The sequence below is a fragment of the Cryptotermes secundus genome, unplaced genomic scaffold (assembly GCF_002891405.2).
Source record: "Cryptotermes secundus unplaced genomic scaffold, Csec_1.0 scaffold859, whole genome shotgun sequence".
Classification (NCBI taxonomy): Eukaryota; Metazoa; Arthropoda; class Insecta; order Blattodea; family Kalotermitidae; genus Cryptotermes; species Cryptotermes secundus.
Window position 1 is genome coordinate 1,906,726 of NW_019723915.1, and position 12,843 is coordinate 1,919,568.

Consider the following 12,843-nt stretch of genomic DNA (forward strand, 5'->3'; position numbering starts at 1 on the left):
TCCTTACGTACAGTTCTATACTTAAGAATTTTGAAGAGAATAAATTTCGTCCGTTCTTCCCTGGCGCTCCTCTCTTTATATCCTCTTCATTTCAGTATATGCGTGCTACATGTCCGTCGCGTTCTCTCGCTTTTGTTTAAGTGTATCGAAATCTGTAAGACTTGCGGAAATTGTTCTTTGAACATAAAATGTTTCACTTTGCTCTGCAACGTTTGTTCACGTCATATTTTGCTCAGATTTATTTAGTGAGTTATTCTCGAGACGTTTAAAGGAAAACGTATTTGTTTTCATATAAAATATCTGTTCTTATTTTTAGATTTTAACTACAATCGGAATGTATCAACAGATTTTTAGTAAAGCTCACCAAAGTCAAATTTAATTAAATTCCATTCACCTGTCCTCCGGTCGTTATATGCTAGCTAACGGGCAAACAAGCAGACAGACAAATGGACGTAACTAAGTTAACACGCGCATGTTTGAAAACGTGCCGCAAAGGACAAATTTGGCTGTCCTCCAGCTTCAAGATTAGAGACTAGGTCAAGTGAGTAATCAGTAGGGAGTAGACTGACCCCAACCCAGAAAATGGGGGCCGTATGTTCTGCCAGAACATTGGTGAACTTCTTCTGGAGGACAGTGTCAAGTCCCAGAGGACAGTATTCTGCATAGGCACTGCTGTGTGAACGTTAAATCCAGCTTATTTTTCTTTATTGATAGTGGGGTGAGACTAAGTCCCTTGTACTGCGGCCACTACTGGCCTATTGTACCAGCCCCAGGTGATAGGTGAGGGTGAGTGTGGAGCAATTGCTAGAATGAAGATTGGCAGGGGAAACCGAAGTACTCGGAGAAAAGCTGCCCCAGCGCCACTTTGTCCACCACAGATCCCACTTGACCGAACCTGGGCCGCCGCGGTGGGAAGCCAGCGACTAACCGCTTGAGCTATGGCGCAGCCTACTTACTTACTTATGTACTTACTCATGGAGCTGAGCCCCTCTTGAGGAGCTGCCAATTCTGCAGCTACTCAGAATTTCACAGCATTTTATGGAACCCAAAGGTTCATCACCATGTTCACAAGAACCCTCCACTGGTCCCTGTCCTGAGCCAGATTTATCCAGTCCACACCATCCCATCCTACCTCTCTAAGATCCATTTTAATATTGTCCACCCACCTACACCTTGATCTTCCCAGTGGTCTCTTTCCTTCTGGCTTCCCAACCAATATCCTATATGCATTCTTCTTCTCGCCCATTCGTGCTACATGCACTGCCCGCCTCATCCTCCTCAAATTCAATATTACTTTAATTTATTTTTGGATATAAGGTGAAATGTTATTGTTACAGGAAACGTATTAAGATAATATTCCATAATAATTGTAGCATAATTACATATTTTGAAGGGGAACAATCAAGGCTGGCACTGATTTTATCCACTTTTACTTCAATGAACACTTGGTGTTATGATTCAGTTATTTCCTGACTTCTAATAATCCCATCTGTCTAAATTTATTTGTAATGAATAGGTCCCCCCCCCATTTCAGAACTGTAACGTCTGAAAATGTATAGCAGTGTGGGTATGGACATGGGTCTTGTGCAGTAACACTTCCATCAGTGTGTAACCCATGTGGTATTTTGGGCCCAAAAGTAACATGAATTACTGATTGTTTTAATACACTGGCAGGGTTTGGGACTATAGCCAACAGGTGCACTACCATACTTAAAACAGTCTGCCAGAGAGAGAGAGAGAGAGAGAGGAGGGTGCGCGCGCGCGCGTGTGTGTGTGTGTGTGTGTGTGTGAGCGTGCGCATGTGGGAATTTGCCTTCAATAAGAAAATCCCATAAAAAACTGAGGCACAGTGAAATCCCCATGTAAAGTTTGCTTTGGGATGTGGATCTATGTACCATTACTTCAAATAAAAATATCATAAACAGGGGTTATGCAGAATTCAATCATAAAATGAGACCCATTGTTAATTATAAATACGAGTATTTGCTTTATTGTAACAGTAAATGGGCAATACATATGTTTGAAAACAATTACCAATGATGCAAGTAACTGATAGGCAATTGGTATTTAAAAGTCTATATCTTTCTTTTTATGACCATGTTCTAAATGTAGAAGTAGAACTGTAACAAGTAAGAGTGTTACTATAGATGGGATTTGGATAAGTAATTTGATTTATTGAACACTTATAGATCTTTTTTTTCCCCCTTTGCACTACAGCCCCAGTGGGCCTAGGCCTACCTCCATCAATTTCTCCATTCACTTCGGTTTTTCTAGATCTTACACATTCAGTAGGACTCCTTGGGGGGTGATCACAAGGCCTCTACCTGTACATAAACATAGAAAAATGCACACACACAAACTAAACATCCATGCCCTCAGTGGGATTCGAACCCACGATCCCGGTTTCCAAGCGAGCGAAGACAGTACATACCTTAGACCACTCGGCTACAGTGACCAGCTGACTTATAGATCATATCTACAAGTAACTATAGCGCTATCGCTAATTCACACACTCTACAGTTCACTACAGCACCTACTAAGTCTTCTCAGTCTGTCTTCACCAGTTGTTGTCTCATAACAGCCTCCAACTCCATAGTTCCTCAACTTCTATGTTCATTTCCTTACTACCCAATGACTGTCTCACAACTAACTAAACTCTAGTCTTGTCCTACTTATAACACCTCGACATCGACCATACAGAAAACACCTCTTCTAGCAGCTCTTCTATTGTTGCATCACATAGCTGTCTCATGGACTGCACAGAGAACACCACTTCCCAATTAGTCCATTGGTGTGTGTTAGGAATTTGTTGTGGCCATTATCTAGCAACAGCCACTGTTTACAGAGCATTTTCTTAGCAAAAGATTGCATGCTACAATATGTACAGTATGTACACAATTAAATGTAAATTACTCAAATTTCAACAGAAAAAAACTTCATACAAAGTACTTGTGAGTAAGGCCTAAATTACCAATGCAGCTACCCTGAATATCCAATATACATGTAACACTTGTGTTACTTCTGCTACTTTTGCATGCATCCTTTCAAGACAAAAAAGATGGTATGTAGACTTCAAGGTCTCTTTGATTGAACAGCAATGGTATGATATAGTGTATTTGCTTAACTGGAAGACAGCTATGAATCGAACACAGTCCCCACTAAGAAATATAATTGCACAAGAAATATGATTTTATGTATTAATTTCATACACTTACTACAAGCATACGTGTGAAGGATACTAGATATCTGAAAATATATTATGCATTAAGTACCTCCCTTGTTCCCATATATTCTTACTTAAACATACTCAATTTCATGACCTGCACTGTAATCTCTCTTTTGGGGCAATTATTGTTGTTTTCATCATCACTGTTGCAGGAGTCATGAACATTATTTATATTCTTGATTCTCTATGTAAATTGCATCAAAGAAAAACTGAAACTATTGATGTAAAAGAGCTCTTAGCTATTTTTCTGGTTAATGTGTCATAAATGCCATTTCTAATTACCTTTCACTATCAAACTTTCAGTACTATTATATGGTTAGATATTACTCATAAATATTCATTCTGCCAGATATGAAAATTAAATCTAAAGATTTTCAAATGATCTGTCCAGAAGTGTGTAAAATATAAAGATGCAAACTGTAATTCATGCAAAGTGAGACATGTTGTATAACTGACTTCATGGAGCTGGCCCTTTCTTGAGAAGCTGCCAGTTATACAGCTACTCAAGAACTTCCCAATATTTCATGGAACCCAAAGGTTCATTACTGTGTTCACAAGATCTCCACCACTGGTCCCTAACCTAAGCCAGATCAATTCGGTTCATACCACCCTATCCTGTCTCTCTAAGATCCATTTTACTATTATCCACCCACCTACATCTTGGTCTACATAGTGGTCTCTTTCCTTCTGGCTTTCCCACTGATATCCCATATTATAATTGATGAAGATTACAAGTTATGAAGCTCTTCATTATGTAATTTTCTCCATCACCTGTCACTTCATCTCAAACACCCTCACTCTGTGTTCCTCTCTTAATGTCAGAGACCAAGTTTCACACGCACACAGAACCATGGGCAAAATTATTCTAATGATTATGTTTTTGGACAGCAGACGAGAAGACAGAAGGTTCTCGACTGTATAGTAGCAAGCATTACCCGAGTTCAATCTCCTTTTAATTTCCTCCTCAATCAGGATTTGATTTCTTATTGTCGTTCCCAAATATCTGAACTGTGCCACATTATCAAAACATCTGTTTCCTATCTTTATGTCATAATTTTGCCCTGCATTTTGGTGACGAGACAGCAACATATACTTAATTTTCTCTGTGTTTGCTTCTAGACCAACCTCCTTACTTGCGTCAATTAAAGTTTGAATGTTTTTCTTTATGGTATTTGTATCATCACCCAGTAGATTCACATCATCAGCACAGACCGACAGCTGATGCTTCCCATTTAATTTCAGTTCCACCTGGTTTTCCTGGACCTTCCTAATGGCATATTCCAGGGCAAAATTGAAGAGGAGTGGCGATAAAGCATCTCCTTGTCTTAGACCATTCTGGATAGGTAAATTACGAGATAAATGTTTACCTATACAGACTTTAAACACATTTTAATCAGCCTAATTTCATGGGTACCCCACAGTCTATCATAATATTGTATAATACTTTCCTCCTAACTGGATCAATAATAGGCTTTCTTGAAGTCAACAAACAGCTGATGTACTTTCTCATTGTACTCCAATTTTTTCTCCAATATCTGACAAATTCTAAAGATCTAATCAGTAGTTGATCTGTTACATTGTAACCCACACTGATGAACCTCAATAATTTCATCTATGTGTGCACTTAACCTTGAGAGAAGAATAGTTGATAAAATTTTGCATGAAGTTGATAGCAGTGATATTCCCCAATAATTACTACAGTCAGTTTTATCGCCCTTCTTATGAACTGGTACAATAATAGACTGCTTCCACTATCAGGCAAATTTTCCTTATTCCAGATAGAATTAATTAGGTTATGGATCTTAGAACATAATATTTTGCTCTTTCTTGAATAAGTTCTGCCGGAATTTGATCACTACCTGGCAATTTATACCTTTAATTTTGTAATTGCAATTTCAGACTCAAAAAGGCTAGGATCAGGTACCAACGTCTCAGCTGTATGCATTTCTATCTGCCTAACATCAATGACTATGTACATTCAATAACTGAGAGAAGTAGTTCTTTCACCTATTCAAAATGTTGTGGGAATCTGCAAGCAGATCACCATTCTCATCCTTCACATAGTTACTGCTAGGTTGGTAACCCCTCTTAAAGTCATCTGTTCCTCTATACAGGTCTCTAATGTTCTTGTTCTTACTGTTCATTGCAAGCTCATCAATTTTGTCTTTCGGATATTTCTTCTTTATATTCCTGAAATACCTGCTGATTTCATGTCTTACATTGTTCAGCTTATCCTCATTTAACTCGCTTGGATCCTGTAACCACTGATATTTGGCTTGTTTACCTTGGTCTAATCATTTTGAGCATTCTTTATCGAATTATGGTATATGCTTCTTCAGTTCGTAATAACCTAGACTCACTTTGGCAGAAGTTTTTATATTTTCTCTAATGTAGTTTCCCAAGCTTTATTAACATCCTCCTCAGCATCTAAGCTTTCCAAAGCCACGAACCTATTTGAGATTTCAACACAATATTGCTCTTTTCCTTCTACCTTGTTTAATTTCTTGAGATTGAACCTCTCCATATGAACTCTGTGCGTTGTTTGCTTACTCATTGCCAGCCTTTCCCTAACCTTTGCTACCACCAGATAGTGGTCTGCCCTGATTGATCAGACATCAAATATACTTGAATTCCTTCTCCTATCCATCAAAATTTGGCCAATTTAATGGTGTATCTTCACAACAGAGAGTGACGTCCAAGTAAATGTATAAATGTTATGATGGGGGAACATTGTACTTTTGACAGTAAGATTTTTTGATGTGGTAAAGTTTACTACTGTAACACCATTATCATTACTAATTTTGAGCAAACTCTCATTTCCACATCACTGATTTGAAAATATTTTCACTCCCTACTTTGGCATTGAAATCTCATAACAAAATTTTCATGTGGCACTTCGGGAATTTCTCTAATACATGTTGAATTCCTTCACAGAACCTGTCCTTTATATCAATTTCATCTTCTCTTTGGATATGAACATTCAGAACAACGATATCACACCAGAGACTTCTTGGTATTATGTATGAAATCCTATCACTAATGAACTCTACCCTCTTAACTGCTGATACAGTTCTCTTATGTTTGAAAAGGCCTGTACCTAATTCATGATTTTCATTCCCCTTTCCATTGAAAACTGTATATTCACCTGCTGGTTTGGTGCCACCTCTGTCCCATCTGACCTCCTGTCCTCCCACTAAATCTAGTTAGAAGTTCCAAATTTCTTGGAAAACATTCGGCAGCTACATACAATACCATCAACTGAAAATAGTGACGAACACACCTTCCTAACTGCAAGTGTGATAAATTGGTTTTAACTTTCGTGTATACCCCACTGTTTACCCCAATCATGACTGAAGCTTTATCAGTTACAATAGCTAAACATTTCTAGAAATTGAGCTCTTTCCTCATAACACAACTCTTTAACACTTTGCAAATACTATCACCTGTACAGCTTGTGGGCTCCATCAAATCCAAATATGTAACTACTATGCACTTTCTACTCCGTGAATAATATCTAATAACAGTACCCGTAAGTTTTGTTACAGAAATATTACTGCCTTCATCTATGAGCAAGCTGTACTCCCTACTACCGAAATCTTCTAAGATTTGTTTTTCAAAATGTGGTCCCCAAATATTATGCGCATTTGCAGTACATTTCATTCAATGCAATTTAAGATTAAAAGTTCCCATATTATAGGGGAAACATGGCTTACATAACTCAGAAAAATGATCAGTAACTTTTAATGAACAATATTCTGCAATAGAAAGCCTGTCTTCCATTCCACTGCATTGTTTCGTTACAGTTTTGGGTGGCATTTCTTGTTGACACCCAGAACTGAATGACCATCTTTTTTTGTTTATTTATTTATTTATTTCGTCTCTATAATCAGTGTTACATGATACAGGACAAGTCAGTTACTGTACATTGGCTGATTACAATAAGAGAATAAAGTTACAATACTCAAAATTGTTTACAGTAGATTACAATAGTTAAGATTTCATACAGTGTGAGGTGGAATCCATATTAGGTCCCCTCGGCACATCGGCTTCCATATGTCCTATTGTACCTGTACTGGTGATAATGCTTATGGAGAATTTGATGGAATGATGATGGGCAGGGGAAACCAAAGTACTTGGGGAAAACCTGCCCCAGCGCCACTTTGTCCATGACAAATCCCACTTGACTAGGCCGCAGCAGTGGGAAGCCAGTGACTAACCGCTTAAGCTATGGCGTGGCCTTTGAGATAATATTGGTGAATTTGGTGATAGCACTGGTATAACGTTTCACTGTAGACTCTACACTGCAACATCTCATTACATCTGTTCTCCCTTCCTGGTGCAGCTTCTTGGCATCTGCAATCTCTCCAGAGTAGCCCATTCAGGTATATCTCTGTCTGTGTTATCTTTGTTGCTGGAAGAAAGAAAGGAAAACTGTGCAATAGGGATTCCCAAAACCGATTATTCATGAATTATGTGATTATAATTGATTAGTGTTTGTCTCACACAAGAGAAACTCATCCACTTTATAAAAACAATGATCAAGTAGGTACGTTTTCAAAGCGTTTTTGAACTTATATAGTACCGGTATTTCTTTAATATATCGTGGCAGATTATTTAGCAGTCAAAATCCTACATTGTTAAAGTTGTTCTTGCATAGACTTGTATTACATGGGACGATATGCAAGTTGTCTTTTTTCCTTGTGTTGTATGAGTGTAATCCTGAGTTGGTTGTGAAATCGTTCGAATTGGATTTTATGTATATTAGAGTTTTGTATATGTACAAAGATGGTAGAGGTAATATATGTAATGATTTTAAAAACTGTTTACAATTAGTCGTTTTTGGGACCTGGGTCATAGCTCTTATAGCTCTCTTCTGTAATTTAAAGATCAATTTTGCATTTAACGAGTTTCCGCAAAATATCAGTCCGTATAATAACAAAGATTGGAAATGAGCATAATGTAACGTGCGGACAGTCTCTAGTCCAGTTACTCTTCTAACTACCCTTAGGCCAAAACATACTTTACATAAGTTGTTCGCTAGCTTTTGCGTATGATAATCCATCTTAGATGCTTATCTAGCCAGGCTCCCAGAAATTTTGAGTGATCTGTGTAGCTGATAACTGTGTCATAAATCTTTATTGGAGGGCATTCAAGTTGTAGTTTTTGAGGATGATGGAAGGCTATTGCTATTGTTTTCTCTTTATTAATAGTTAATCAATTCCTCTCAAACCACTCTGTGATTTTTTTGTTGTTTCATTTGTTTTCCTTTGAATTTCGTTAACGCTATTTCCTGCTATAAAAATGCTAATATCATCGGCAAAGAACGCAGCTTTCCCATGTTCTATGCTGGCCTCCAGGTCGTTTATGTATAACAGAAACAACACTGGTCCCAGAACGGAACTTTGTGGGACACCATAGCTGATAGGTCTCTTTCGAGATAGGTAATTAATGTTACGGTTAGTTTTTTTTGCATCTGTATGTAATTTCTACTGCTTGTTCTCTGTTTTCTAAGTATGTTTGGAACCACCTTAGTGTCACCCCTCATATTCCCATTCTTTCCATCTTACTTAGCAATATATCATGGATCTACTAGGTCAAACGTTTTTGATAAATCCAAAAATATCCCTATACTCGTTTCTTTTGCATCTAGTGCTTTGTAAACCCTTTTTGTAAATTTTGTGATTGCTGTGTGTGTTGATTTTCCTTTGCAGAATCCATGCTGTTTATTGTTGATTATGCTGTACTTCTTTATGAATGATAAAAGTCTATTGTGCATAATTATTTTGATTGTTTTACAAAAAACCTGAATTAATGACACTGGCCTGTAGTTCCCAACATCTGCAGTACAACCTTTCTTATACAAGGGTTTCACTTTTGCTATGTTTAGTTGGTCGGGGAAATAACCAGATGAAAATGACAGATTTATGATGTATGTTAGAGCATTTACTAGCTGAGGATGACATTTTTTAATAATGAACTCTGGAATATCGTCAGTGCCCATTGATTTTTTGTTACCCAGTGTTTTAATTATGTCTACCACCTCCCTTTCAGTGGTTGGGGTTAAGAACATGCTATTGCTGTTGTATTTTATTGTGTTGATCCTGCCTTTATTGTTATGTTCTGTCTGATTGTTACTCCGATGTGCTGGGCAATGTTAGTATAGTATTCATTAAAAACAATGGCTATAACTTTTGGATCTTGTATAGTTGTTCCATTCACTCCTACTTCAATGTTCTTTGGAACTTTTCGCTGACTGCCTAATTCTTCTTTGATTAAACTCCACATGGCTTTTGATTTGTTCCCGGATGATCATATTCGCAAGTTGTTGCTTAGTTTTTAGCCTCACCGATAATTTTGTTGTATATCTTTTTGTACGGGTTATAGTATTTTTTAAGTTCTTCAGATGTCTTTCCTTCTTTAATTAAGCTACGAAGAGTCCTAAGTCTGTTTCCTGATACCCTTATGCCTAATGTAATCCATTTTTTTTGCTGCTTAATTTTTACCCATTTTTTAGGCATAGCTATTTTGTGATAGTACTGAAGGATGCCTAAAAATTCATTGTATGCATGATTTGCCTCATTTTGTTTAAGAACAGGCTCCCAGGTCTCTTTTCCTAGTAAATAGTTTAGATATTGTACATTTTCCTCACTATAAGATCTAGCTAATCTGAACTCTTCAGTTATTCTACCTTGCCCTTTTTGTTCTTATAACGCATTTGTACTTGTAGTACTTGGGCATTATGGTCAGAGAGCTCTGTTTCCACCACTTGAAAGTTGTATTCCCATAAGCCCTTGTTTAGTATTATTTGGTCTATGGCTGTTTGGCTTTTAGGTCCTATTCTTGTTGGGACATCAACTTTTGCCTGCAAGCCATATGAGTCTAGCTTTGTCTGTAGTTGTGGATTAACACTTAATTTTAGAAAATCTACACTGAGATCTCCAGCTATAATAATGTTCTTTCCTTTATTGGTCAGATTGCTAAGTATTGTGTCCAAGTTTTTTATAAATATGTTGATATTGCTCTTAGGGGTTCTATATATACAGATTATGATAGTATTAAATTGTATAAGTTCAATTATGCTGGCCTCAAAGTGTTCTTCTTGATTTACGCTTTCAAACAGGTTACAGGTTTTGCATCTAGATTTGTTTTAACATAAAGGCATGGACCCTCCACGCAATTTATTTTTCCTACAGAATTTTGATATCAAGGAATAGTTTTCAGAGTTATAATAATGTATTTCTCTTTCATCCAACCAATGTTCAGTAAGCTCTTGCTGACCTGAGACACCAGTTTTATCACCATTTTCATGAAAATCACCATAATTTCAAAAACTTTTAAAATAAAAAATTTGGCACCAGATATCTTATTAAACACCCGATCTGGAGACAATCACCAGATTGCGAACTCTTTAACGGGATTTTGCCCGGGGACGGTCCTTTTTACAACTGATTGTTTACCCTGATTCTTGGCGGGAGAAGGCAGACAATGGTCAGATAAGTAGCATGGATGAATGAGGTTGATAAATGTGTTAGGGCTTGTTCAAAATGCCTATCTTTTATATACTGTGGAAAAAAAGTATTTTCAAATTAATTTTCAGTAACAATTTTCGTACTATTTTTTGTAACATTCAATGTACCCTTACCATGTGAGTACTAATCGTAGTGCCCTTGGAACCATTCGCCCCTCAGCGGTCGTGGTCACAGACGTCACAGAATACCTGTTGTTTGGTCTACGGGTGGTAGCCTTGAAGGCCATGAAAGCAGGTGATTAAAATCACATTTGGTAAGCGTGTGAATATCGGCGGATAGGCGGTTTTGGTTTGTCTGTCCGTAGTTTTGATTATTGTATTGGTTTGTTTTTTCTTCTGCTGGTTTCTTTATATTAGTAAGTTGCACATGTAGAATTTCATAAGTTTTGTATCTGATATATGACATAGACACGTAATACTGTTATTCAGCGGTCTGAAAACACGCTGATCAGAAGCTAACTTTTATTTTTGGATTCGTTTTTGCCCTTACGATAGTTCAGCGTTTGAATAGTAGTTATAACAGTAGGGTATTTTTTTAAATTAGCCATAGGTTTTGAGTAATGTTGTCGGCAGGTTTTTACAGATACACAAGTGTGGCGCCTGAACACGTGGGATAAGTGTTGGGCCACGAACATGTTCTTACACTTACAACCTGACTTCCGCTGTGAAGTCTGTAGCTGTAATTTATACGTAACCCATCATTACAGATGCAGTGTTGCCCTTATTGCTCGTTCTTAACCTCTTTTTTGTGTTTAGTAAGTTTATATATTTTTTGATAATTGATGGAGAGGCAGCACCTGTATCCATACACAGATATTCAGTCTTTTTTTTTTATATTTCCGGATTTTTGCCGTTCCTTACAACCAAGTACATTTGATTTACAGTTACATTAAGTAATGGCTTGTAGTGTTCATGATTCTAACCTGGTAGCAGTTAAAACGTCTTTTGGTGGAACGCGCTTCCTCAAGCTTTAGGATGGATATGAAGAGAGTCAGTGTTAACGCTCTGTAAAATATCTCTTGCTTCCATAACCTGGTCTTAAGAATATTTGAAGTTCATATCTTTACAAGTTGGTAACAGATGTTGATGGCACCAAAGAAGTTGTAGCAGATATTTTTATTGTGTTTGGTCGTACTCTGTTTCTGGGAATATTAACTTGGACTGCCCCTTAAATCATGAATGATTGGTTTTCACAACTTGCTCACACAAGTTCTGTATTGCAGCATACCGTTATGTTAATGATATTATGTACACCATTTTTTGTACCCATCATTCAGTGACATCTTTTTGATTGTGGTTTCATTAATTGACCACAGTGGCACTGGATATTGTGATGCTTTCAGTACAGCATATTTCAGTCATTATTTTAATTGTCAAGTACCTTTATTGTTTTATTTTTCAAGCTGGTGCACTGTGAGCTTCATAATTGTGGAAGTTAGTAATAAAGTTAAAATTCCCAAATTCAGAATCTTTTAAAATAAAAATTAGTGCTCCTTTCTTCATTAGGGTCAGAGTTCAAAGACTGTTGTTTTTTATATATTTATTCTGTTTAACTGTACTTTGTTTTCGTACTGATCGAAGTTTTCAATTTTGGTTCTCTGTTATCATTTTGTGTGTGTGTGTTTTTGCTGTAGAGTGTATGAGAGAAAATATCACTAGACTGTTGCATTCAGAAAGCTGTATACATATTACCATTGTTCATACAAAGTATATTTATAAGGTTGGATAGGAGTCCAGTTTTAGGAGTTACTATAAGGATGCAAAAGGTCTGTTATAAATTTAACTTATGGTGGTGTACCTACACAGGAAGCAGTGCTACTCCACAAACAGTGTGCATTAGAATAATAATATGCACTAAGCAGTGTTGCAGTCTAGAGAAAATGTTTTTGGCCGATTGTCTACAGAAAAAAGACTTTATCAGAAATACGTGCCCTTTCTTGTTCCTCATCTGGCAACAGAATATCATAATTATCATAGTCCAGCTCACCACTGTAAAACAGAGATCCTTTACTTTAGTTGACCAAAAGTAGTAGTGAATGGTTGGGTGATTTAGCTGTCAAAGACAAAGCAAACACTGACACACTATATT

At 37.1% G+C, this 12,843-nt stretch overlaps 1 protein-coding gene across 2 annotated transcripts in view; it reads left to right on the top strand.

Moving 5' to 3' along the window:
* The first annotated feature begins 11,003 nt into the window (after window positions 1-11,003).
* Window positions 11,004-12,843, top strand: part of LOC111862163 (tudor domain-containing protein 1) — a 68,835-nt gene continuing 66,995 nt past the window's right edge. Inside the window, exon 1 of one of the 2 annotated variants that reach the window (XM_023847346.2) lies at window positions 11,004-11,110. The gene's annotated coding sequence lies outside the window, so the exon portion shown is untranslated. The remainder of the gene's footprint in view (window positions 11,111-12,843) is intronic. The other variant, XM_023847347.2, reaches the window with a different exon arrangement.